The sequence below is a fragment of the Rhodnius prolixus genome, unplaced genomic scaffold (genome assembly GCF_049639745.1).
Source record: "Rhodnius prolixus isolate KJV_2025 unplaced genomic scaffold, Rpr scaffold_5, whole genome shotgun sequence".
In the NCBI taxonomy this organism is placed as follows: Eukaryota; Metazoa; Arthropoda; class Insecta; order Hemiptera; family Reduviidae; genus Rhodnius; species Rhodnius prolixus.
In genome coordinates, this window is record NW_027411624.1 from 16,971,258 (window position 1) to 16,994,722 (window position 23,465).

At 34.5% G+C, this 23,465-nt stretch overlaps 1 protein-coding gene and 1 long non-coding RNA gene across 2 annotated transcripts in view; one reads left to right on the forward strand and one right to left on the reverse strand.

Moving 5' to 3' along the window:
- The window catches only part of LOC141457831 (uncharacterized), a 49,493-nt gene extending 39,731 nt beyond the window's left edge, over positions 1-9,762 (forward strand). The window contains exons 3-4 of the long non-coding RNA XR_012460579.1: positions 7,356-8,245; positions 8,495-9,762. This is a non-coding gene — a long non-coding RNA (uncharacterized lncRNA). The remainder of the gene's footprint in view (positions 1-7,355; positions 8,246-8,494) is intronic.
- LOC141458884 (neurotrimin-like) overlaps positions 1-23,465 on the reverse strand; it is a 708,924-nt gene that overhangs the window by 567,644 nt on the left and 117,815 nt on the right. The window lies entirely within an intron of this gene.

The following is a 23,465-nucleotide window of genomic DNA, read 5'->3' on the forward strand; positions in this document are numbered from 1 at the left end:
AAAAAAAAACAAAAATCTACGAATTCCATTGACATAACTGTTCCACTTATTTGAAACAACCAGAAGGGTGCAGTACAGCAACCCGGCTATATCTTAAAAGAATGATGTATTGAAGTGCAAGCCAAAACTAATGAAAACCCGCTAGCAGATATTGCCCTAATGTTTATATTTCTTGCAGTAAGGGGTGCATATGACAGTGATAAATGCATTTCTAATTCTTTGCCAATAACCTTATTACTTGAACAATATTTCTATTCTACTTAAAAAAAAAGTATGCATAATTTGTTCTGCATAAACGTTGATGTAATAGTAAATAACTAGTACGGTTTTGTGCAGTGCAAGCAATAAAATTACTCGAATGGTAAATGTTTGATTAACATTTGGCTAAAAAAATAAGAATTTAAAATGATAATAGCGGTAAATTATTGTGAACGATATTTTGTAAAATATTTGGGATTACATCATAGAAGAAATACACTATCTTGAAATTAGAACAATACCAAAATTAGACCAAATAATAGAACAAATTAGATTATCTAAAATTTTGGTGTTCAAAATATTTTTCTTTGCCAGTGAGAAGTTTCAATTTAAGTTGCATACACAAAATTTTACCAACAATGTCAGTAAATAATTTGTACAGAATTGATACACATCCCGCTCTTTTCACTTTTAATGAGAAGTAAACATTCATCCATGTACTTACTAATTGGTTATTGCCTAATATGTAAACATTGCTTGGTTTATCAGAGCGCAAAATGTTGTGATATTCAATTTTATATTATGAAGTTCAGCCTTTTGAATAATCTAATCCATGTGTTTAATTTTAAATTAAATGAAGCTTCGTTGCATTAATAATAGCTTTACCCGCAATATTGATCATTGTGCTTATCGCCTCGTTAAATATCTTTTATATTTTGCTCCTCAAACTGGTTTACGATTGAAGGAGATCTCTGACTGCTTCTAAAGCAGACTCTTTGACTCTACTAGAGTTGGGTCTTCGACATTACTTATTTATATCCTAGCTCTTAAGGTGGAGAGCGCTACCAAATATTCCCGAAATAATGGCAAGAATAAAGTACAGGAGAATCAGAGTCATGAGGATTTTGGAGGACCAAAAATTAAAATGTCCGACTAGATCAGGATAAGCTAGAAATTCACATTAATTTTGTTTAAGTTGGATTAATAATACAAAAGATATTCATAACTCTAAAACGTCATTTAAAGGAAAGAATATCCTTTCCCCTTCAATAAAATACATTTTCTAGGCGCAATTTGTCTAATAAAAGTATTAAACATACACGTAAATGTATTCAGATAGTTTATTTAAAATTAATGAAACACTAAAACGGAATGAACTTATTTCAAGAACTTGCAAGATCCGGAATTCAAAGTTGACACTTCATATGATCTCTACTTGCTTTAGCATTTTTTTTCTTTTAAATTTATTAAGTTTCAACAATAAGGGAACCTTCTTAGTACACTGCCGGCTATGGACAGCGTTCTCTCGCTACAATAATACTATATAGTAAGGAGCAGAAGCTGCTAGGTCTTTGAGAAAAATCTAAGAGTAGCGATGTTGGAATCGAACCTGAGTCCTACGGCTCCCTAAGCCACTGCTCTACCCACTGATCTAAACATTCGCTTTCGCTGTTGTAGATTCATTAATATTAATATCATTAATTTAATTATTGCTTTTTAATCTATATCATTGATGTCAAATTCTTCAATTAAATTAAATTTAAAAATATTAATTGATATATTTAGGTTTTATTTATTGATATATTTAGGTATTTATTGATATATAGGTATTATATTTTATAATAATCAATGAATTAATGATTCGAGCATATATTTACTATATTTATATAATGCGACCGTTTTATAATGCGTGTTGAATTACAACTAGACTGAGTTTCTCTGAAAAAGAAAAGAGATTTATTTGGCATTAACAACATTCTTAAAACATTAATTTTCAATACGCTACGAGCATGCGCAGAAAGACGGGGGTGGAAATTACAATTAAATATCTTACATTTATATCAGTACATTTATTTGCAGGTCATTCTAGTTACTATTTCCCACTTTTGCCTTCATTTTTGAAGTTGTTTCTCCAAACACGAGTAGCCTGATAAGTACATTTTAGATCTGCTTTGTATAGTAGTGTTTAAACACAACATTTACTAATTTGCCAGTTTTTCTGACTATATTTTTCGTTTTGAAGTTGTAGTTCCTAGTTTGCGCCACATTACATACTCGTACGTTAAACTTTTTTCTATTTCTTATTTATCAAAAAATGTTTTTCTATCTTAGGTAAGCCATAAAAATGAATGTAAAAATCCTAGAATAAATTCAATTCTATTGGTTTTCATTTTGTTAATGGCTTTAGGATTAAAGAAGCAGAATATTAAATTATTTAGACCATTGCAAAGATCCAAAGTTGGCATAATGTTACCCGGTTAGGGAAATCATAAGAACCTATCTTTCTTAAAACTATTCCCTAAGGGCTAGCCGAAAGCAAGGAAAATCTGTGTCATTTCCACCCGTCTGAAAAATGACAAATGATTTCTTTTCCTTGGAGTGTTCCCTTTTACCACCTTACATCCCTAACTCGTCTTTTGCTTCTAACCTTATACCACCCACTGTAAAATGCATACAGCGAAAAATGATTTAATAAATTATAAATTATTTTTATTTTACCAATAAAAGATTGTTTGAAAATTATATTGAAAAATTAGTTTATACAAAAAAAAAATTAAAGAAATTCAAAATAAAAATCTGTCTTGAACAATTACAAATTGTCTTGAACAATTACAAATTGTCTTGAACAATTACAAATTGTCTTGAACAATTACAAATTGTCTTGAACAATTACAAATTGTTTTGAACAATTACAAATTGTTTTGAACAATTACAAATTGTCTTGAACAATTACAAATTGTCTTGAACAATTACAAATTGTCTTGAACAATTACAAATTGTCTTGAACAATTACAAATTGTCTTGAACAATTACAAATTGTCTTGAACAATTACAAATTGTCTTGAACAATTACAAATTGTCTTGAAAAATCAAACTTTAAATAATAAATTTTTGCTTAAAATCACCAAAAACCGAAAAATTGTTTCATTAAAATCGCATTTTAGTCTGTTGGATTTTTGCACAAATATTTGTTCCATAGTTGTATTTTTCTTCAATTAATTAGTTTGTTGAGACATTTTGTTCACATGTTCTCCCGCTTATTGACAAAATGAGGTAATCAAAATCAAATCTGGTGTTAAAACTCACACAAAAGTTGTAGATTGAACGGCGAGACGGGACCCATGCCCCACGGCACCGCAGCCACCAAGAGGCTTATTGTGCCTTCTCCTTTAAGTCTAGTAGATGAAATCTCCCCTTCTAAGAAGGTTGAGGGCTTTCTCTACTAGTTCTTTTTGCGCTATAATCTCCTCTGGTCTCAAGGTACCAAAGATATCGTAGCGCAAGAATAACAGGTGAGAGGCCGTTTCTTCCTCTTCCTGGCACAATCTGCACAACGGTTCCGAGCTAATAAGCCCCACCTTGTGCGGGTGCTTCCTGAACCTACCATGTCCCTGTGAATAGGCCTGTAATCAGAGTGATCTGATTCCTGCCCAAACCTAGAGTCACTTTGGTTCTTTGTTTGCACAACAATGGGCATAACCCTCTTGATGTGTTTGACCCCAGGAAGCCTCACCCAGTAACTTTCATGTTCTCTCCAGATCCAATCTCTGAGAGCCTCACGAACTGCACACCTAGTGATCCCCAGGACTGGTTCCGGGCCAGTGAAGGGAGTACTAGCTCCATTCCTGGCCAACTAAATCTTAAAACATATTTAATTCAATCATTAACTAAATCTTACTAAATAAATCAATTTCTAGTTTCTCTCGACAATATTTTATGTGAAAAGAAATTGTTCATAAAGTGTTGTGGATTAATATTTTTATTAATTATTGATTCGTCCCGCCAACATTATATAAAATTCACGTTAAAGTTATCCTTCAGCTTAAAAAGAATTCACATTAGGTTTAATAAATAAATAAATATGTAACCAGAAATGAAACCTACAAACTAATTAATTAATTTACGCATAGATGAATACATTATTTACATTTTCCTGAAAATGTAGAGACTTTTTCTTTTATGCCGATTAGTTTGCAATAAAGTCACAGCTTCACAGTATTCTTGATTTTGAATAAACTAGAAAGGAACAATTTCTAAGTTTATTAAAAAGTTCTCGCAACAGTTGCTGGAAGGTTTGCCCTATTTTGCATCAAGAAATCTAATTTTGTATACATTTTACTCACTCTAGCTTTATATACCCCCAACAAACCCTTTTCTATAGTATAGTTAAAACTAGCGTAACTTGTCAAATCTGTGTGTACCGCTACTTTACACTTTATATAAATTCATCTCCAGTCAATTTTATTCCTTATTTAAAGCGAAGTTAGAAAGTGCTTGGGCAACTTGAGCGAATGGTTGGAAAAGTTACAAAGAAATTAATACACTCAGTGGGTTTAGCTGAAATGGAAGACAAGAGGAGGGAGATGGGTTATATTGGAGTTCTTGAAGGTTATCACTGGCGGGTAAGATGGCTAGGATATAATAGGGAGGATGGGTTTTTTTGGGTATGTGTTTATAAGAGAGTAGAAAGTATGGTAAAATGAACCCCAACCAATGTAAGAAGAAGCGGTGGTAGATGGCGTGGGTTTAAGTGTGGAATAATTTTAATAAAGTGAGTCTCTGAGGCTTTTCTGTATGAAGGGAAAACTTGTGAACTCTTCTTCTAGGAGGTTCTGCACAACCCACTAGTCTAAAGGCAGAGTGTAGAAGAACACCCATCGCTTGGCCTCGTCCACAACTGGTTCAAACTAAACTTTTTACTCTGTCCAAAAGCCCCTGTTACTTCGGCCCGCTCAACACCAAACGCCCCTTTGCTAAGTGAGCAAGCAGAAGTGTTGGAAGAGTCAACGTCCTCCGGTTTTGTTTCCTCATTATAAAGACCCGCTGTCTTCTTGCCTTTCACTTCCTCTTTCTCCTTTCTCTTCATTCACATACACCCTAGCTGCTGCTACAGTAAAGGATAAAGATAAATTTTAAAAAAGAAAAGTTAAACCAGAACATGTAACCATATAAAAGAGCCGGAAAGGATTACTTGCTCCCTCATCCCCAAGGAGTGGGTAATTATTTTTTACGGCCGATCTGCCTATTAGCGAGCAGCCTCACAGACTAAAGGATAACCCTAATCACCCCAGTTTAAAGCTGTCGCCTCACTCACACACGAACAAACCGCAAACACACACTAACACTCTAAAGTCATGCTACATACTGAGCCATCTTTTTCTAATCCTTATTTCTACACAATTATGATCAAAGCTGTTTCTTTCTTTGCAAAAACGGAATTTAACTAATTAATTTTTATTTCATGTAACTCTAATATTAAGGAGGTGAGGATTTCATTTAGGTTTTTTTCTGAGCCTTACCCAAAATCACTTTTACATTTTATAATTTTTCCAATTTATCTTCTTTTTTCACCTTTTGCGTTTAGAAAAAAAACACAAAAACAATCAGCATTCAATAAGAAGATTATTTCTAACAATAATGACAAAATACGAGGTATGGCTATTAAATATCGAGACTAGGCATGCGCCAAATCCTATCGACCGACAGATGTGCAGCGTAAAGCCTTCTCTTGTTTGTACAGAAATCTGTCTGACCGGAACCGTCGTTTGTGTAAGAAGTGTTAGTTTCGTTTTGCCGAAAACATGGTACTACACACGTTGTAGAGCAACGAATTGTCGTGAAATTTCACATCAAAACTTCATAAAACCGCTTCTGAAACTTATCTTTTATTAAAAGAAGTTTATGGCGATGAATGTTGTATCACGTGCCCAAGTTTTTGAGTGGTTCAAGCGTTTCCAAGATGGCCGAGAAGACGTCGGAGATGATGATCGTCCGGGGTCGCCCTTCCACGTCCAAAACGGATGAAAATATCGATATAATTAATCAACATTTCTACCGTGAGGTGCTTGCTCAATTCCGTAAGAAGCGACTAAGGAAAAAACGACCCGATTTGTGGAAGAACAAGTCATGGGTTCTCCATCAAGACAACGCGCCAGCTCACACTGCATTGTCTGTCCAAGACGTACAACATACCAGTTTTAGACCATCCGCCTTATTCGCCTGACCTGGCCCCCATGTGACTTTTATCTGTTCCCCAAAGTCAAATCTACATTAAAAGGACACAACATTCAGAAAAAGTGGCACGCGTCATGCAGGAGCTGACAGAAAAAGACTTCCAGCACTGTTTTGAACAATGGTAAATTCGCATGGAGCGTTGTAGGGATAGGAGAGGGGTGTATATTGAAGGTGATAATAACTAATTATGTATAAATTTAAAATAAAATGTTTTACAGCATCAGTCTCGTTATTTAATAGCCACACCTCGTATGCTTAAACTATACCCCGTAGGGGGAAGTGGATTAGCCACTTCTTCAGGGTAACTGGCGTCCCTGCGGGTATTCCAGCCTAACAACATATGTACATGAGCGAGATACCCTGAAAACTCCAATACATTTGCACCGTCCACATAGGACCTAATGGTAGTATATCCCCACTGCTAATCCTTGCTTCTATCCCTCCTTTGATCCTGTCTACCCCTCCTTACACAAGCTGAGACATGGACTCGTGTCGGGGCTGAATGCGTACAGGTAGTGAAATATATGTGCGGTAACGATCACCTTGGGGCACCGGGCGAAACCCTATTGTATTGTAGCCTTCCTGTGGCAGTGGGGGTCTGCCACAGGTGACCGTTGATCCCACAACCCACGTGGGACTAAAAAAAAAAGTATAAAAATAAAAAAATCAAAAATCACCAACTAATGGTGTTCTTCAGGTTTCTGAGGAAGTTACCGCTGGCTGGGTGTGAACTTTAATGGTGGTATTGTGCCAGAACTTAGGATGGATGAGGTGAGACCCCGGAGAGCGTTTCTGGAGAAAGTGGAAACGGAGGCTCTTGCTGAGTTCTCCCTGAAACTAGGTTCAGGAAGTAATTGCGCTAAGTGGGGCTGCAATCGAGCGGTTTCGCTATGAAACCTTTGGCTCTTTGAGACCAAAGGAGATAGTAGCGCAAAAATAACTAATAGGGAAAGTCCTTAACGTCTTTAGTAAGGGAGGTTTCATCAACTAGATCCAAAGGGGAAGGCACAATAAGCTCTTTTGTCTGCGGCGTCGTGGGGCGTAGGTCCCGCCCCGATATTTAATCTTAATCTGCTTAAACTATAAGACAAATATTAATTAGAACAGTCATTACTAATTACTTTATTCTTACGACACTTTAGTTCCAGGTTAACTCAAAGGCAGAAGAACGGAGAGCCGGACTGTAAGGCTGCAAACATAGTGGAGCAGCGAGCAACAAGTTTCGTCGCGTTCTTCTTTCGACGAGACAAGATCGAGGAATTCTTTCTATACAAAAATTCTTCCTTGAATTTGGTATTTACAGCAGCTTAGAAGCAGGAGCTGCAGTGTGCATGATATAAACAGGACTAGACATGAACTTGGTGAATTCCATCACTTGTACCAACAACTTCAGAAGCATCCTGGCAAGTTTCATTCGTATTTTCGAATGTCTATTTCAACATTAAATTACGTACTAACCAGTGTGGAAGACATGTTAATCAAGAAAAGGACCAATTTCAATGTTAACCCCATTAATCCTGTCCCATTCCTTATCCAACACAAATCGGTTGTGATGTAGAAGATCCTTTTGGTCTCACAGAGGTTTATTTAAAAAAAACTACACCAATAAATGCAGCAATATCCATTTTAACCTAGAAAATTGAGCGCGATGACAGCGAAGAAATCAAACATGTCACAACGCGTTGCTCTACTCTCTGTTGGTAGCGTTGCTCTATCTTCGCTTTGCTCCCAGATAATAACTTGTGTTTGTTTTTGCCGCTTTGCTCTTCGCTATCATCGCAGCTTTGCTCGCTGCTCCACTATGTTTCCAGCCTAAGGCGTTAATCTAACATCATATTTTACAAACTGGCTGTTCAGGTACAGATAGTTGCATTTGTTGCAATCACTTACTGTGATTATGAGAAAAGAATAATCAATTCTGCATTGAATCCATAGTTTTCTCCGATATCCAGGTTGTTCTGCTGATTATCAAGGTTCTACGAATAATTCAAAGAGTGTGAGATTGCCAGAATGGACATTTTGATTACTACAGGTACTGGAAAGCTTCACTTATTGTTTTTGTAGATTTGAGAATTTAGCTCCTAAAAATCTTTCTGGATTGCAAACTTATAAACATCATTTTATAGAAAACATTTTTATGACTCAGGAAACCAATTAAAAAATTCATAAACGCAATTCTCTTTCAAGAGAATAAAATAACTAAAGAAAAGTATTAAAATGTACACTTATCTAACATTTATTTATGCATAGTAAACTTTAAAATATGTATTTATATTTTTAGAAAATGATGGTAAAGTGCTAGGTAATATCTGGGTAAGTTTGAAGAGCACTAGGAAGGCGGCAGGATGAGAGGTACATGTGCAATAAGGTGACACGTCCCTAAAGTGAACGATAAACCTCTTATATAGTGCAAGCGAAGCGAGGGTTGCCTGTTGTAAGAAGACATACAACGATGTTTTCGGGCATTTTCTTGACATAAATAAGATAAGGCAAGACCTTGAAGAAAGTGTTGCCATAAACTATATGTGTAGGTAGATAAAAGTTTATTTGTAGCTAAGTATATACTTGTATATAACTTACGTTGTTTGTATAGGTGTACCAGGTATATATAAGTTAAAAAAATAAATCATGCTTGGTATTTTGTACATAAATACAATACTCCATAATGTTATTTATGTTTACACTTGTAAACTACTTGTAAATAGTTAGTGTGTGTAATATTCGACAATCTTTGCTTCACATATTTAGTCACAAAGTTTTGTAAAATAAAAGTGTGACTAACATTCTACCTTTTTTTTTAAAGCATTGTTGAAGTTCAAACTTTTGCATTAATTCAAGCTTCTTTAAGCTTAAAACTTATTTAATCGCTACAAACATTATCTAGATGATAAAAACTACAAATTACAGTGGAATGAATTCAATTCCTTCGATCTCAGAATTATATAAAAACAATTTTCTTAGAAAAATTATTCGAATAAAAGTATTTAGAAACTTTAGAGACAGTTCTAAAAGGACTTTCCAAACAAATAAGTTAGAAAAGTAAACAAATCTGTTTATAAATGTTACTTTCTTTTGTATTATTATTTTCAAAGTCGCGAGTTTTTGCAATATACATAATCTCTGATCAATAATACACATTATATTGAAATGTATTTTATAGAGAAATCTAAACATTCCATTTTTAATGAAATTTTTTTAAAAATGTTTGTTAAACAAATAATATACTTATGAAGAACATGAATACAATGAGCATAGCTTTTGTTTTTTACTTTCCTTAATTCCTTAGAGCATATAAGGGCTAAGTAATTCCCCCTCCAAAAAAGGCAGTTGCCTAAAGTTATTGTGCTGTCAAAGTAATTTTACAGTAAATGTAGTGAACGCCGCACAAAATGAGTCTAAGTTACCATATTACAGAATGAAGGTATGCTGTCCCAAAAAACTTATTTTCTTATCGTGAAGCAGTAGTGTAAATACTTAGTAATGTTGCTAGGTGAGCTGTCTATATGAAAGGTTAATTATTCAGATTTACCAAGAGCGCAAAGTTCAGCATCGAAGCATTTTGTTGTGTTTATATAGATGATTCTTTAACTAAAATGTTTAAATTGTAAATTAAAGATTAATTTAAATTATATGCTTGTTTGCTTTTCTAAAAAAATGCTCTTTTAATAATTTCATCTCTTTCAAATGAAGTGTAACACAGATATCACAAAACACCTTGGAAGAAGTCTCCACTAAAGTAATTAATTATTGAAAATGAATTATTGTAAGTATTTAAGGCATCGACCCCTATAATATTAATACCTTAAACATTATCCATTAATTAATGGTGATTTAGTCGTTAAATCTGGTACGAATTTAGGAACCAAAATTAGGTTATTGTTTTTTGTGATGTATTGCAAAATGTTGATGTATCAGCTGCGATATAGTTTGTTTTGGTTTCCCATAAATTAATGATATTTTCTTGGGTTTTTATTTTTATTTTGGTGTGTATTATTAAATTGTAGTATATCATGTGTATACTATGTGTAAAAGTGCCATCAGAGGGGGCTGCCGACAACGCCATACAGCCTGAAGGTTAGGTTATAGTCTAGGAAGGTTTAGCGTCATTTTAGAGTGTTTACTTTACAGTTTTTCATAGTGTTTAACGACGGTGAAATATAACTAGTAATTTAATTATTCTTTACAGGTATTTTATTGTTTTAATTATTTATGTATGTATTTATTAATGTTTTGTATTAATTTATTTATAAAATTATATTCTTTACAGAATAATAAAATATGTTTTTGGAAACCGTCTTACATACTATGTATGTATACATTTAGATTTAAAGTTTGAAGATGTACTGTGTTGGGCAGTATTTATTTATTTTTTCAATATGATCTCATTTCAGGCAGATATATGGCTGTAAAAGAAACTTTTCCTTTTTCTTTTTAAAGTTATCTTATTGTAATTTTTGTTCTGTAACTATGTTTGCCATAGTTTACAAAAAAAAAACATGGACAGCTCCATTAAAGCTAATAAATTGTTCGCCAACAAAAATAAAATAATAAACAAACAACTTACGCCATTCAGAAAATAAAAGAAAACTCAACTTTTGTTAAAAGTACTATTTACACAAAGCAGTTGAGGCCATTAATCTTCTTCCCTAAGCGTTGTTGTGATGCCACAACTTTTCTTCTGTTTCCTTTCTAAGACCATTTTCAATTCTGTGGTTTTTTCTTTTTGCCTTCATCTTAATTTTTTGGTTTTCTAGTCCTTTTGCAGGAATTATTTAACGTTTAAGCGAATAAAAGATTGGATTCCGTAAGTATCGGATATTAACATAAAAGTATGAAGAGTAAACTGTTATACCACGTTGTAAAATTGTTGATCACACTAGTTTGTACTTCTTTCTTTTTTTGGTTGATAATGAAGAAGCAAAGATAATTGCCCAAATAAATGTGTCACATATCTTGAAATATTTTTACAACTTGCTTTGATAATGAAGATGATACCGCATTTGATTTAATCAATTTAAAGAAGAAGCATTTTTAAAAGAATTAAATTACATAGGGAGTGCATATTTAAAATTAACTCCATTGAGATCAGAGAAAGTAGATTAACTTTAAGAGCCATACCATGTCGTTCAATGCATAAATTGCAGATTTCTTTGATGAAAGTAAATGACTAAAGCACCAATATTTAAGAACTTTATTAACTTCAGGCTTTGATTAAAGTAGTCTGGTGGATGGTGTATTACATCAATCTTCATTTAAAATTTCAAAGCATTAAGATGAAGTAACTAACTTCATTTCTCTGAAGTATGTAAACTAATTTAATACTGAGAAAGTTGCATAAAGTAACTATGTTACTCAGAATCTAGCATTCAATCTACTTTTTTTTTTTAGTTGATGAATTGTCTTTAGAAAATTAAATGTACCACATTCCCTTTACCGCACGCCATTGCTATCTATCTTGCGGTAATTCTAAAGAATTGTTAATAGGACTTCATGTTATGTTGGAATTATAATTCCTTCTACTATGGTGGCTGCGTTAGTTTTGATTTGATGCTGATCATGGAACTGACACCTGGGAAATGTTAAATAAGATGCTAGGAATGTCCTTGCTAGGTGATCAAAGTTGGAGATTAGGCCTCAAAATGACCTTGTGGATAAGACTAGTGATGTTCTATAGGTCATTGTTTTGGGGAAAGGATAGCATGAAAGATTTCGAAAGGATCGCATCCAATGCGGCCTTGTAGGTCTTTGATATCTATGACTAATAACTGCAGGAACCTTGAGATTAAGATTAGAAAAGGGACGGCACAAGAGGCGCTTATTGTGCCCTCCTCTTTGGATATAGTAGACGAAACCTCCCCTACTAAGGAGGTTGAAGACTTTCCCTAGTAGTTCTTTTTGCGCTACTATCTCCTTGGTTTCCAAAAGTCAAAGGTATCAAAGCGCAACCACTCGATTACAATCGAACAACAGGTGAGAGGCCGTCTCCTCCTCTTCCTAACACATTCTGCACACCGGTTCCGAGCTGATAAGCCCCCACCTTGTACAGATGCTTCCTGAACCTCCCTTGCCCCTGTGAATAGGCCTGTGATCAGAGTAATCTCATTTCTGCTCAGAGTAAAGAGTCTTTTTGGTTCTTTGTTTACACAACCAAGGCGTCTTAGTTTTACTACGTTTGTCCCCAGGACACATCACCCAGTTCTTTTCATGTTCTCTCTCTCTCTCCACATCCAATCTCTGAGAGCCACACGAACTGCACCCTTGGTGATCCCCAGGACAGGCTCCGGGCCAATGAAAGGAGTATTAGCTCCGTTCTTGGCCATCTGATCGGCTATTTCATTCCCCTTAATTCCCACATGACCCTGCACCTATTCCAGCCGAACTTTATTTTGCCGAGCCAGTTGTTCCAGGGCCTTCTTACATTCCCAAACCAGGGAAGAGGTAGTTCTGTAGGAAGTAAGGGCCTTCAGTACAGCTTGGCTGTCCGAAAAGATGCAATGCAGGAACGTTAAGACAATCCATTGTACTCGTAATATTTAAAAAAAAAAATTCACACAAAGTTAGTAAAGTAATGTGTTCAGAACGAACCCGAATTGGCTACTCATGAACAAGTGCGTTCTTAGAAGTGTGTAGCATCCCGGAAATCTTTTACCTTTATAGTATAGACAAGAGAAAAAGAGCCATCGATACTTAAGTAACGTTACAAATACTTCCATCGATCAATCGTCAATGTTAGCATTTATGTTCTTAAGGTTGAAGGTGACGTTGCGCCTTGTACGGAATTGAAATTGATTCAATTCTACAATGCAGAGCAAAGTCGATTTATCAATAAAGGCAGAGGCTAACAAATTTCTCAGGCGGACCTGATATCATAACCAAGACAACTATTTCTGGTTAGAAATATATATATATTCTTAATCAGAATAATTAGCGAAAAATAATTTATGAACTTAGTATATTTGATTAGTTTCTTAAACTGCCACCAGGAAATCAAAGATAATTTATAAACTTTTGAGATTAAGACAGAACCTTGCTGAAAAGTAAATAAGTTTAAAGTTATTAAAAATAAATAATTCAAAATGATCAGTATAAAAAAAGAAAAAGATTATCACAAATATCGGATTGATACATATGTAAGTGAGAAAAGTTCGAAACGAGTTGACATTGTAAGTGGAACAGAAAGTTTAAATTGAAGAAATTCTTTGAGAGCGAAAAAAATGATATTGCTCACAGGCGTGAAGAGAATAACTAATAAATCAAACTTCTATTTAGAAGGATTATGTTCATAAATCAGTTTAAGCTAACGAAAAATTAAGTGATTATTCACTATCAAAGAGGAATGCCCAAAATAAGCTGCTTCTTAAAAAAAAAAAGAAGCACTTACAACTTAAAGCCACATTTACACCAAAATAACTAGAGCATAAAGCCATGATGGCGAACCAGTGACACGCGTGTCAAAGTGATAAGCGAACTCATTTTAAGTGACACGCAACAACAGAGACAAAAAAATTATTGGATAATTTTAAATAATATAGCGATTTGTGGAGTACTTTGAAGAAATTACGGTATTTGATTAGGATCTGGTAAACTTTCCTCAGATCAATGATCTTAAAGTGGGTCAATTAATATTTTTTTTAAAGAATTAAGTTAGAGTTTTTCAAAATTTTGGCACGCCGAGCTCAAAAGGTTCGCCATCACTGGCGTAAAGCAATAGCAAGAACTGTTATATTCGTTTGGTGTAAATTGTATTCGTTATATTCTTGCTAATTATCTACTCTGTTCCATTTTACTTTAGTTTAAGATAATGGATCAGGATAATGTTGTTTCAGCAGAATGTTTCATAATTATCCAGGAAGCAGATCAATAAAAGGAGGAATGGCGTTGCTGGGTAACTGAACACGAAATTCATTTGCTGGAAAACCGCTCTTGGATATGCAGGAAGTAAGTGGATAATTCTGAATCTATTTTATTCATTTCATTTCATTAGTAGAAGACTTCTAATTTCTAGTAAGCAAAATAAGTCAACAAAAATATATAAGAAGTAAATACCGATTAGAAAGATGCAATTAGCACATAGCAAAAATTGCTTTGATTTTTATCTTTTTACTCAAGTATTTATGTATACCTCTTCAGAGTCCCCAAGGCTTAATTAAATAATACGAAGTGTGGCTATTAAATAACGAGACTAATGCTGCTACAGAAGAACTATGCATGCGCCAAATCCTAACGACCGACAGCTGTGCAGCGTAAAGCCTTCTCTTTCGATTGCAGCGTCTCACGTGTTTGTCGAGAAATCTGTCTGACCGGAACCGTCGTTTGTGTAAAAGAGGTGTTAGTTTCGTTTTGCCGAAAACATGATACTACACATGTAGTAGAGCAACGAATTGTCGTGAAATTTCACATGAAACTTGGTAAAACCGCTACTGAAACTTATCTTTTATTAAAAGAATTTTATGGCGATGAAAGTTTATTACATGCGCAAGTTTTTGAGTGGTTCAAGCGTTTCCAAGATGGCCGAGAAGACGTCGGAGATGATGACCGCCTGGGGTCGCACTTCCACGTCCAAAACGGATGAAAATATCGTCTATAATTAATCAACATTAATACCGTGAGGTACTTGCTTAACTCCGTGAAAGAGTAAGGAAAAAACGGGCCCGATTGGTGGAAGAACAAGTCATGGGTTCTCTGTCAAGACAACGCGCCAGCTCACACTGCATTGTCTGTCAAGACGTTTCTAGCCAAGTACAACATCCCAGTTTTAGGCCATCCGCCTTATTCGCCTGACCTGACCCCATATGACTTTTATCTGTTTCCCAAAGTCAAATGTGTAATTAAAGAAACAACGATTTCAGTCCGTTGAAGTTGTGAAATAAAAAGCGGCACGCGTCATGCAGGAGCTCACAGAAAAAGACTTCCAGCACTGTTTCGAACAATGGTAAATTCGCATGGAGCGTTGTAGGGATAAGGGAGGGGTGTATATTGAAGGTGATAATAACTAAATATGTATAAATTTAAAATAAAATATTTTATAACAATAGTCTCGTTATTTAATTGCCACACCTCGTACAGAGGCTTGACACCATCGCAACACTTTCTATACCTTCGTAGTTAACGAAAGAAAAACTACTTAGTTTATACAAGAAATGGTGATAATGATAATAACAACACACTTGTTTAATTCAACCGAAAGAGCATTCCCATACATTTTTTGACGAATGCTCAGTGTAGGGAAAGAATTTTGGGTTTTGTTTTGTGGTGAGGTTAGAACGGGTGTTCACTCGTTTGGTATAGAAGTTCAAACTAGTGCTTCCAAGTAGTAAAGTTAGCGCAAGGTGTAGAGAGATATCCAGGCTCTCGAGAATCTTTAGTTCTCTCTTTGGAATAAAAAAAGGGAACAAGAATAAGAAGTTTTAAAGTCTAATTCTAGAACATGATACATTGAAAAGGAAAAGTTAGTTCTCCTCAGGAAGTATGATGGCAGTTTGGGGCAGAAGAACCCATCAAGAGAGTTGAGGCGAAAAAACCTTGGTACTGAAAAACACAAAACCATTAAAATAAAACTAACCGAAATACTAAACTTCCTTTTAGTGGTAAAATAACAATTTTTTATTAGAGAATAACCCAACATCTTCTCATCACTCATACAAAGAATCGATGTTAGCTTATAAAAAAAATAAAAGGTAATAGTATCTGAGACTTTGGCGATAATGATCTGGTTGCCAGATCGATGCAGTGCAGACGAAAGGTCATATAGTTCAATGGCATTTCCTTCTTTTTAATTAACTAACTTTTTTTGCGTAACATCATTCAAAACCTAAAAGTTCATCACGATGAAAATGTTTTCTATAATAGAGATGAACCTGCAGCAAGCATATGAAGGTATTATGCCGTAATCTTTAGTTTTGCAAAGGATTATAGCATTGTTTGTGCTTAAAAGTTTAGAATAGTGTGTGCATCCGTGTGGAAGAGCTGAGGACGATACAAAGTGGACCAGTCACTCGTTGTCTTTCTCTGGTTACTTTGCAAGTAGACAAGGACATTCATTTTCCATTTTCTAGTACTTAAAGTTTTCCCTAGTTTTCATTAGGTAAAGTTCAACTAGTGCAAGTCATCAACTCTTGGCAGTACTTATAACATTTTTTCTGTTTAACCAATTCTACCATATCCTAATAAATTAACATTTATTCAGCGCATCAACATACGAGTATATGGTAGACTTACAATATAAGCTGACTCGTTATCTAATTTCCATAGTCACATTACAACTTCTGCACCAAAAAGATACTGTAAGCTTTTCATTTGAAGTTGTCAGTAGAAGCAGCTAAAAAGAATTACTCACAATTCGAAAAAAAAAACAGAATTATAAAAGATATAAACAATATTTTAAAAAATGTAGTAAAACATTATAGAAAGACAAAGAAGTTATCCCAAGAAAGAGGTATAAGTATCCAGCAGCCATTTAAGTATTACCCGTGATATGAGTAAGCATGAAATTCTACAGATTCATTTTACTGCTTCCATTCTACTATGCAATCCATTTTTCTAGATTCATTTTATCGCATTCATTAAAGACAATAGAAAGATGTTAGGTTAGGTTAGGTTAGGTTAGGTTAGGTTAGGTTAGGTTAGGTTAGGTTAGGTTAGGTTAGGTTAGGTTAGGTTAGGTTATCATTCTTTTTAACTATTCGAAATCTATCGAACGCATCAGATCTTTAACCATTTACAATTCTTTAACCAATATTTTAAACTGTCCCCAGTTCTTAAATTAAATCACCCTAATTAAGTATGTTCTATGTTTTACTAATTAATGTAGTTAATTCAAAAGTGTTCTTAAGCCTTTTCATTATAATTCTGTTGTTATTAAACCGCTCTGCGCTCGCATTTAATTCTAATAAGCTTCAAGAAACGTCAGCATCCAATCTACTGGTGTATTACAATGATACATCATACATGATTATAATAAATGTTCGCTGTTATAATGTTTCACTAAGCAAATTCGAAAATCTACAGAGTTTTAATACTAATCATGTACAAAGACTCTTTCTTGCTGAGTAGAATGAGAATCATGATGATATACTTTTTCATTTTAACTCTGATTCGGCTAGTGAGTACAATACATAATCGTTATTTGATGTTTGAATAGCTTTAGGTAAAATCTAAATCCCTGTTCGCATTTTATGAGACCATAAAAATTTAGATAATCAAAACAGAGTACAACGTTAAATTAGTAAAACTTAATCATGCTAAAAAAGAAAAAAATGTATTTATATGAATTATTGTACTTACGCTTATAAATCCTAAATTATAACCTGAGAAAAGCTTACCTGAAACAAAACAAAAATAATTTTTGTATTCCAAAATAATATGTTGCATCAAGTAAGGATTGGCAAGAGCAGCCAAATCTTCCATGATCTTTCAATGGGCTATGTACAAGCGGCAAGCCAAAGTTGATTTTATGGTAAGTTAAACCCAAATGGTTGTTGCTCATATTAACTACACTGAAGAAGCTCCAATTCTACCCTAAACTTTATTGTAGATTGTTGGAGATTTCACAATTAGTATTAATAAGCTGGATTTCTAAAGAATAAGGAACGGATTTTTATGTATTTAAAAATGCCAAATATTTAACTAAAATATGCATTTATTTTCGTCAATTATGTGGAAAATATGTGATTTTCTTAAAATATTTTCTGGAATATTTAAGTAAAATGGACATTTTTTTTTATGAAAATGGAATTTTGGGGGGGGCAAGTTATAATTATTTATACAAGAAAAGAACATTTTTACAATTTATAATAATTTATTAGGAACAAAATAATTTGTTTTTACAAGTTATAATGATTTATATACAATAAAGAACATTTTTACTATTTATAAAAAGATGTGTTAAATTTTCAATTTTGAAAACTTCACTCTTCGAAATTGTTTGCAACCACATGAAATTTCAAATGTTGGAACGTAAAGTGACGACGATCTGGGCGTAAGATGGACTTCTAACGACTAAAAGATCGTTCCAACATCTACAGATGTTATAGGTGCCTTGCTGAAAGAAGTTATCTCGTTGGGTGTAAAGGGTACACGATGTTCTGAGGTGACTTCTGTTCCACTGATAATATCAGAAATCTGGCAGATGGTCTCCCACCCTTTGTTCTTGCTCAGTACTTCTACCAGTTTTGATCTGATCAGATCTCCCTTACTCCCAGGTATTCCTTCCACCTTTTCGATGACTTTTTTAACGTTGGACACGTTTTCTGTCAATCGAACATTTTGGGACTCAAGTTGGGTAATGGCTTGTGCAAGAAATACGCAATTGTCAGAAATGAATGCAAGGTCGTTCCTTAAATTAGGTTTCTCGAATAAAGACTTGGCTGTATTTATCGCTACTGCTTCGTCTTCGAGATGTGAAAGGACATTCTTGATTTTATTGTAGTTTTCATAGTAATACTGAGCTGCTTCCAGCCAAGTACCCCATCTTGTCAATATTGGTTCTGGTGGAAGGCACAAGTCTGTATAGAGATCTTTTAGCATTTTAATGCGACTTGGTGCTTTTAAAAACACTTTTTTAACCACTGTGATTCATAGTCTGTGGTTCACAGTTCCTGTCAACCACCTCCCAATTATGAAAATATGCCCAAAATGAAAAATATGTACATATTTTGATTAAATATGTAGAAATATTTATTTATTTTAATCAAATATGTATAAATATGTGATAACATCCAAATATGTGATATAAAAGTAGGCTCAAAAGGCTGAAAGAGTGTCAGTATGAATACTTCTAGTTGAAAAACGTCTGTAAATTGCCTAGAAAAAAATATGTAAATACATACGAATCCGTTCCTTACTAAAGAAACTCCAAAAACAACAACTGTAGTCAACTGTTGTCATTAAGAGGTGGTGTAGGACAACGTGATCAGAAAATAGGGTAAACTATTGGAAAATTACTTATAGCCAGTAGCTTAAAAAGATTGTTTTACCTTTGCAGCCAGTGAAAAGGTTACTATATTAGTAAAACTTTCCTAACAAACTCCACCGAATATTGGATTTACCTGTCATAAAATACTTCGAAAGAATTACAGGTCGTAAAATGTATTATGTTAGGAGATGCTTCACTATAAAGGAATTCCCTGTTAATTGTTAGTAGAATTAAAGCCGTAACAAGATAATAATTCAAAAATAACTAATTTTAATTTTGTTATTTACCACCTAACTGTTACTCTAATACTTGAATCATAGAAGTAAGTCCATAATTTCACCCTAATGATTCGGCAAAGCAATCATAAGCTTTTCCAGATTTGGAGGAAGGATTTTACAGAGCACAACACTCAACAATTTTTTGTTTGTTTGTTTTAACATTCTTGAGCAATCAGGCTTTAGATAGAGCAAGTAATTTGTACTTAGAACTAAAAGTAATTACTAAGTAATTACTGTAAAGTAGATTTAAAAGACTGATGAAAGCAATGTTTTTTTTTTGCCTTTCTCTTTTTGTAAAAGATTTTGTGCAGGCTCAGCCTTGGAACATTAATGGGAGCTACACCTCTTCTGGATTGCTAAGCGTCAAATCAAACAGTCCAAGATATTTATTGTTTGAAACTGAGTACACCTTTACATAAAAATAATTTCTTTAATTGTACACAAAACTTCTGTTTTCTTGAGTTGATTTTTGTCCAGTGCCGAACAGGAGTCCCCAATCTTGCTGTACACTTGGGAACATTTTAAAATATGGATACAGCAGCTTTCAATCAACATAGGTGTTTAGTTATTACTTTATAAGAAAAATAATTATTAATAACTCCAGTTATTATATTATAAATATATTTTTTAACACTATTTGGCTAAGTTTGCATTTGGTGTTATGGGTTATTAAATAACCTAGTCTTTCACAATTACATCTCTGATTGGGGAGATCTACATATTGTAAAGTTTTTCTTGTCCTTTTACTAAGAAAGAACTTAACTTACACAACTAATGCCTGCCACTAGTTATTGAATAATATGTGGGTTTGATAAATAATAAAACTCGCTAAATTTGTAAGTAATAACCTGATTTATTAACACATTACCTCTACTCTCATTAACATTTACTAGCAACTAACGCTATCCATTACAGTTACCATTTACAACAGTCACAACAGTTTTCTGTTACTTACTCACTACGTAACGCCACAAAACTGTTCCCCGACTGACCACTGGTCCGCACTGCACCGAATTGCACTAGTCTCTGCTACACAAACAAAGCTCTACTCACTAACTGACTAACCGCCTGACTAGCTACCACTGAAGCACTCCGCAACACTGACTCTCTCAAACTGTCACTTCCAAAGTGTCTCTCCAAACTAACGTCTCTCCAAGACTCACTCAAAACTAACTGATTAAAACTGATTTACAACTCATTAAGAACTCCTTAAAAACTGACTTCTCCAGCTGTGTCTGCCTCCTTTTAATTGCGTGCCTCTCTCCAAATGGGACTGCCCTCCTCCAATTCTCTGAGCATAAGTTTCCACGCCCTCCTGACGTTCATTGGCTGGAGAATACATACTGCTACCACCTCAGCTGGGGCCGCCTTCCTCCTACTCACTGTCTCGCTCCTACCTGTCAATCACTGGCTGGGAAAACACATATGCTACCACCCCAACTGAGGCCTTTCTCTTGGCTGGTACACAGGTCACTAACTCCTTGAACAATCTAGCCCTTTCCTTTCTAGTTCAGGTAGAGACCGGCCCCTTTTGTCTACACAGTGGTGGCCTGATACCGACTTTGGTCGCTTAACCCCTAGAACAATCTAGGCCTTTCTTCTCTGCCACAGGTAGATACCGCCCTTTTGTTTATGCAGTGGCGGCCTGTTATTGACTTTGATCGCTCAACCCCTAGAACAATCTAGGCCTTTCTTCTCTGCCCAGGTCAACTTCGTTACAATATGTTTTGTTTTTTTGATGTTTAGAACATAAAAACACAACAGCACGGTGTGCACTTAATGCATAAAATGGTTTTAACTTTTAAGCAGCTTTTGTTAATGATGTATAATACATATTTCATTCAGTAATATCCGATAATAAAAAATTGAAATCATTTGCTTAATGCGATTTTAACACAATTCTTTCCATTTTATATTGCACATCTACAATAAATCTTCAACTGATTTAGGAATTAATGTGTTGACTTTTAATTTCGGTATGGATTTTTATAGAATATTCTTACAAACAAAGGGAAATAAACAAAACAGAACAAAGCAAATTATTTCCTTTTCCCAACATTGGGTGATTTCTAACGTAATTAATTTTAATACAAACCGGCATCGTCAGTTCTCTACTTACTGTGCAATATAAATAAACCCATTATATTATTTGTCAACTCAACGATTTTTGTCTGAAAGAAAAAATTATGTATATATGTGCTTTGAAGTTAAGCCTGTAGAGGGTTATTATAGAGGGCGTATTAGGGCTTCTAAGGAGCAAAAATAAGAAGAGAAATTCTTCCATCCTGCATACGATTGAATAAAAAATCAAAGATAAAATTTTCCTCAGGTATTGATTTGATGGAGTTAGCGACTGCAAATGGAAAGCATCCTTGTGTCCATGAGCAGCGTTAAAGGGATCAACTAGAAGCAAAAGTGAACGCTCACCTAACAGATTGCTGTACCAGGTAGAGTAGGAATATAGCATAATGATTTCCAGAAAGAGGTTGAGTATAAAAAAGAGGAATAATGTAGGATATTGTTAGATGCCTTCGTTTTTATTTTAAGGGATCGTCTTGTCACAGAAGAAGATTTTTAAGCGTGCAAAAAAGGAGAAAAAAATTAGTGTAAAAGATTAGAGTAAATAGTGCTAATTACTGTAAAGCTATTTACGTTGTTTTGACGAACAGTTTTTATAAAACAATTTAAATCTGTGATTCAAATTATTTTTGTAAAACTGTACGAACAAAATACTGTTGAACAGTTTTTATAAAACAATTTAAATCTGTGATTCAAATTATTTTTGTAAAACTGTACGAACAAAATACTGTTGAAATACTGTTGAACAGTTTTTATAAAACAATTTAAATCTGTGATTCAAATTATTTTTGTAAAACTGTACGAACAAAATACTGTTGAAATACTGTTGAACAGTTTTTATAAAACAATTTAAATCTGTGATTCAAATTATTTTTGTAAAACTGTACGAACAAAATACTGTTGAAATTGATGGCTGGTGCTGATTGGAGACGAGGTACAACCTTTGTAGCCCAGATTGGGCGAAATATCAGCTGATATACGAGCCACAAATCGGGCTTTTTTGGCGAACACTATTGCGCAATCTTTTCAAAACTTCCAAATACAAGGTTTGATTGACGGTCTGACCTGGGGGGACAAACTCTGAATGGACTACGCCTTTGGCATCAAAAAAGCAAATCAGCATTGTTTTGATGTTTGACTTGACTTGACGACATTTTTTTGGTCGGGGTGAAGATGACGTCTTCCATTGGCTAGACTGTTGCTTTGTTTCTGGGTCATAACCATAGCACCATGACTCATCACCAGTAATGACCTTTGACAGAAAGTCTGGATCAGTTTCAAGCTGTGGTTTCAAAGCACGACATGTTTCAACTCGATGTTCTTTTTGATTGTCAGTCAGAACTCGAGGAACAAACTTGGCAGCAACCCTTTTCATCCCCAAATCTTCCGTTAAAATTCGCTGAACCGAGCTCCAAGATAACCCACTACTCTCTGACAGTTGATCAATTGTCTGTCGACGGTCTGTGAACACCAGCTCTCGAATTTTTTCAACATTTTCGTCGATTCGGGCAGTTGATGGACGTCCAGAACGAGGTTTGTCATCAATCGACATGTCGCCATTTTTAAACGGAGTAAACCACTCGTATACTTGAGTTTTTCCCATAGCGTCATCTTTGTAAGCTGTTTTCAACATTAAAACACTTTCAGCAGCATTTTTGCCGAGTAGAAAACAAAATTTCAGAGCTGCACGTTGTTCACTTAAACTTGCCATCATAAAAAACGAAAAAAGAACAAAACAGCGCTGGTAAAAACAATCACTGCAGATGAACAGAACAAGCCAGGCAGACAACACAGGCAGGACTGAACTGGCAAGGAATTGCGCTATACACGTCTAGCGGCAGAAATGCGTACTACATAAGCTCCATGCGCGGCAACGCAATTCCGGTTATTTTTGGGTACCCCCTCGTAAATAAAATAATAAAACGAAAAGAGATCAGTATTTATTTTTTGTGATTTATTTTGATAATAAATGTATCCTACTG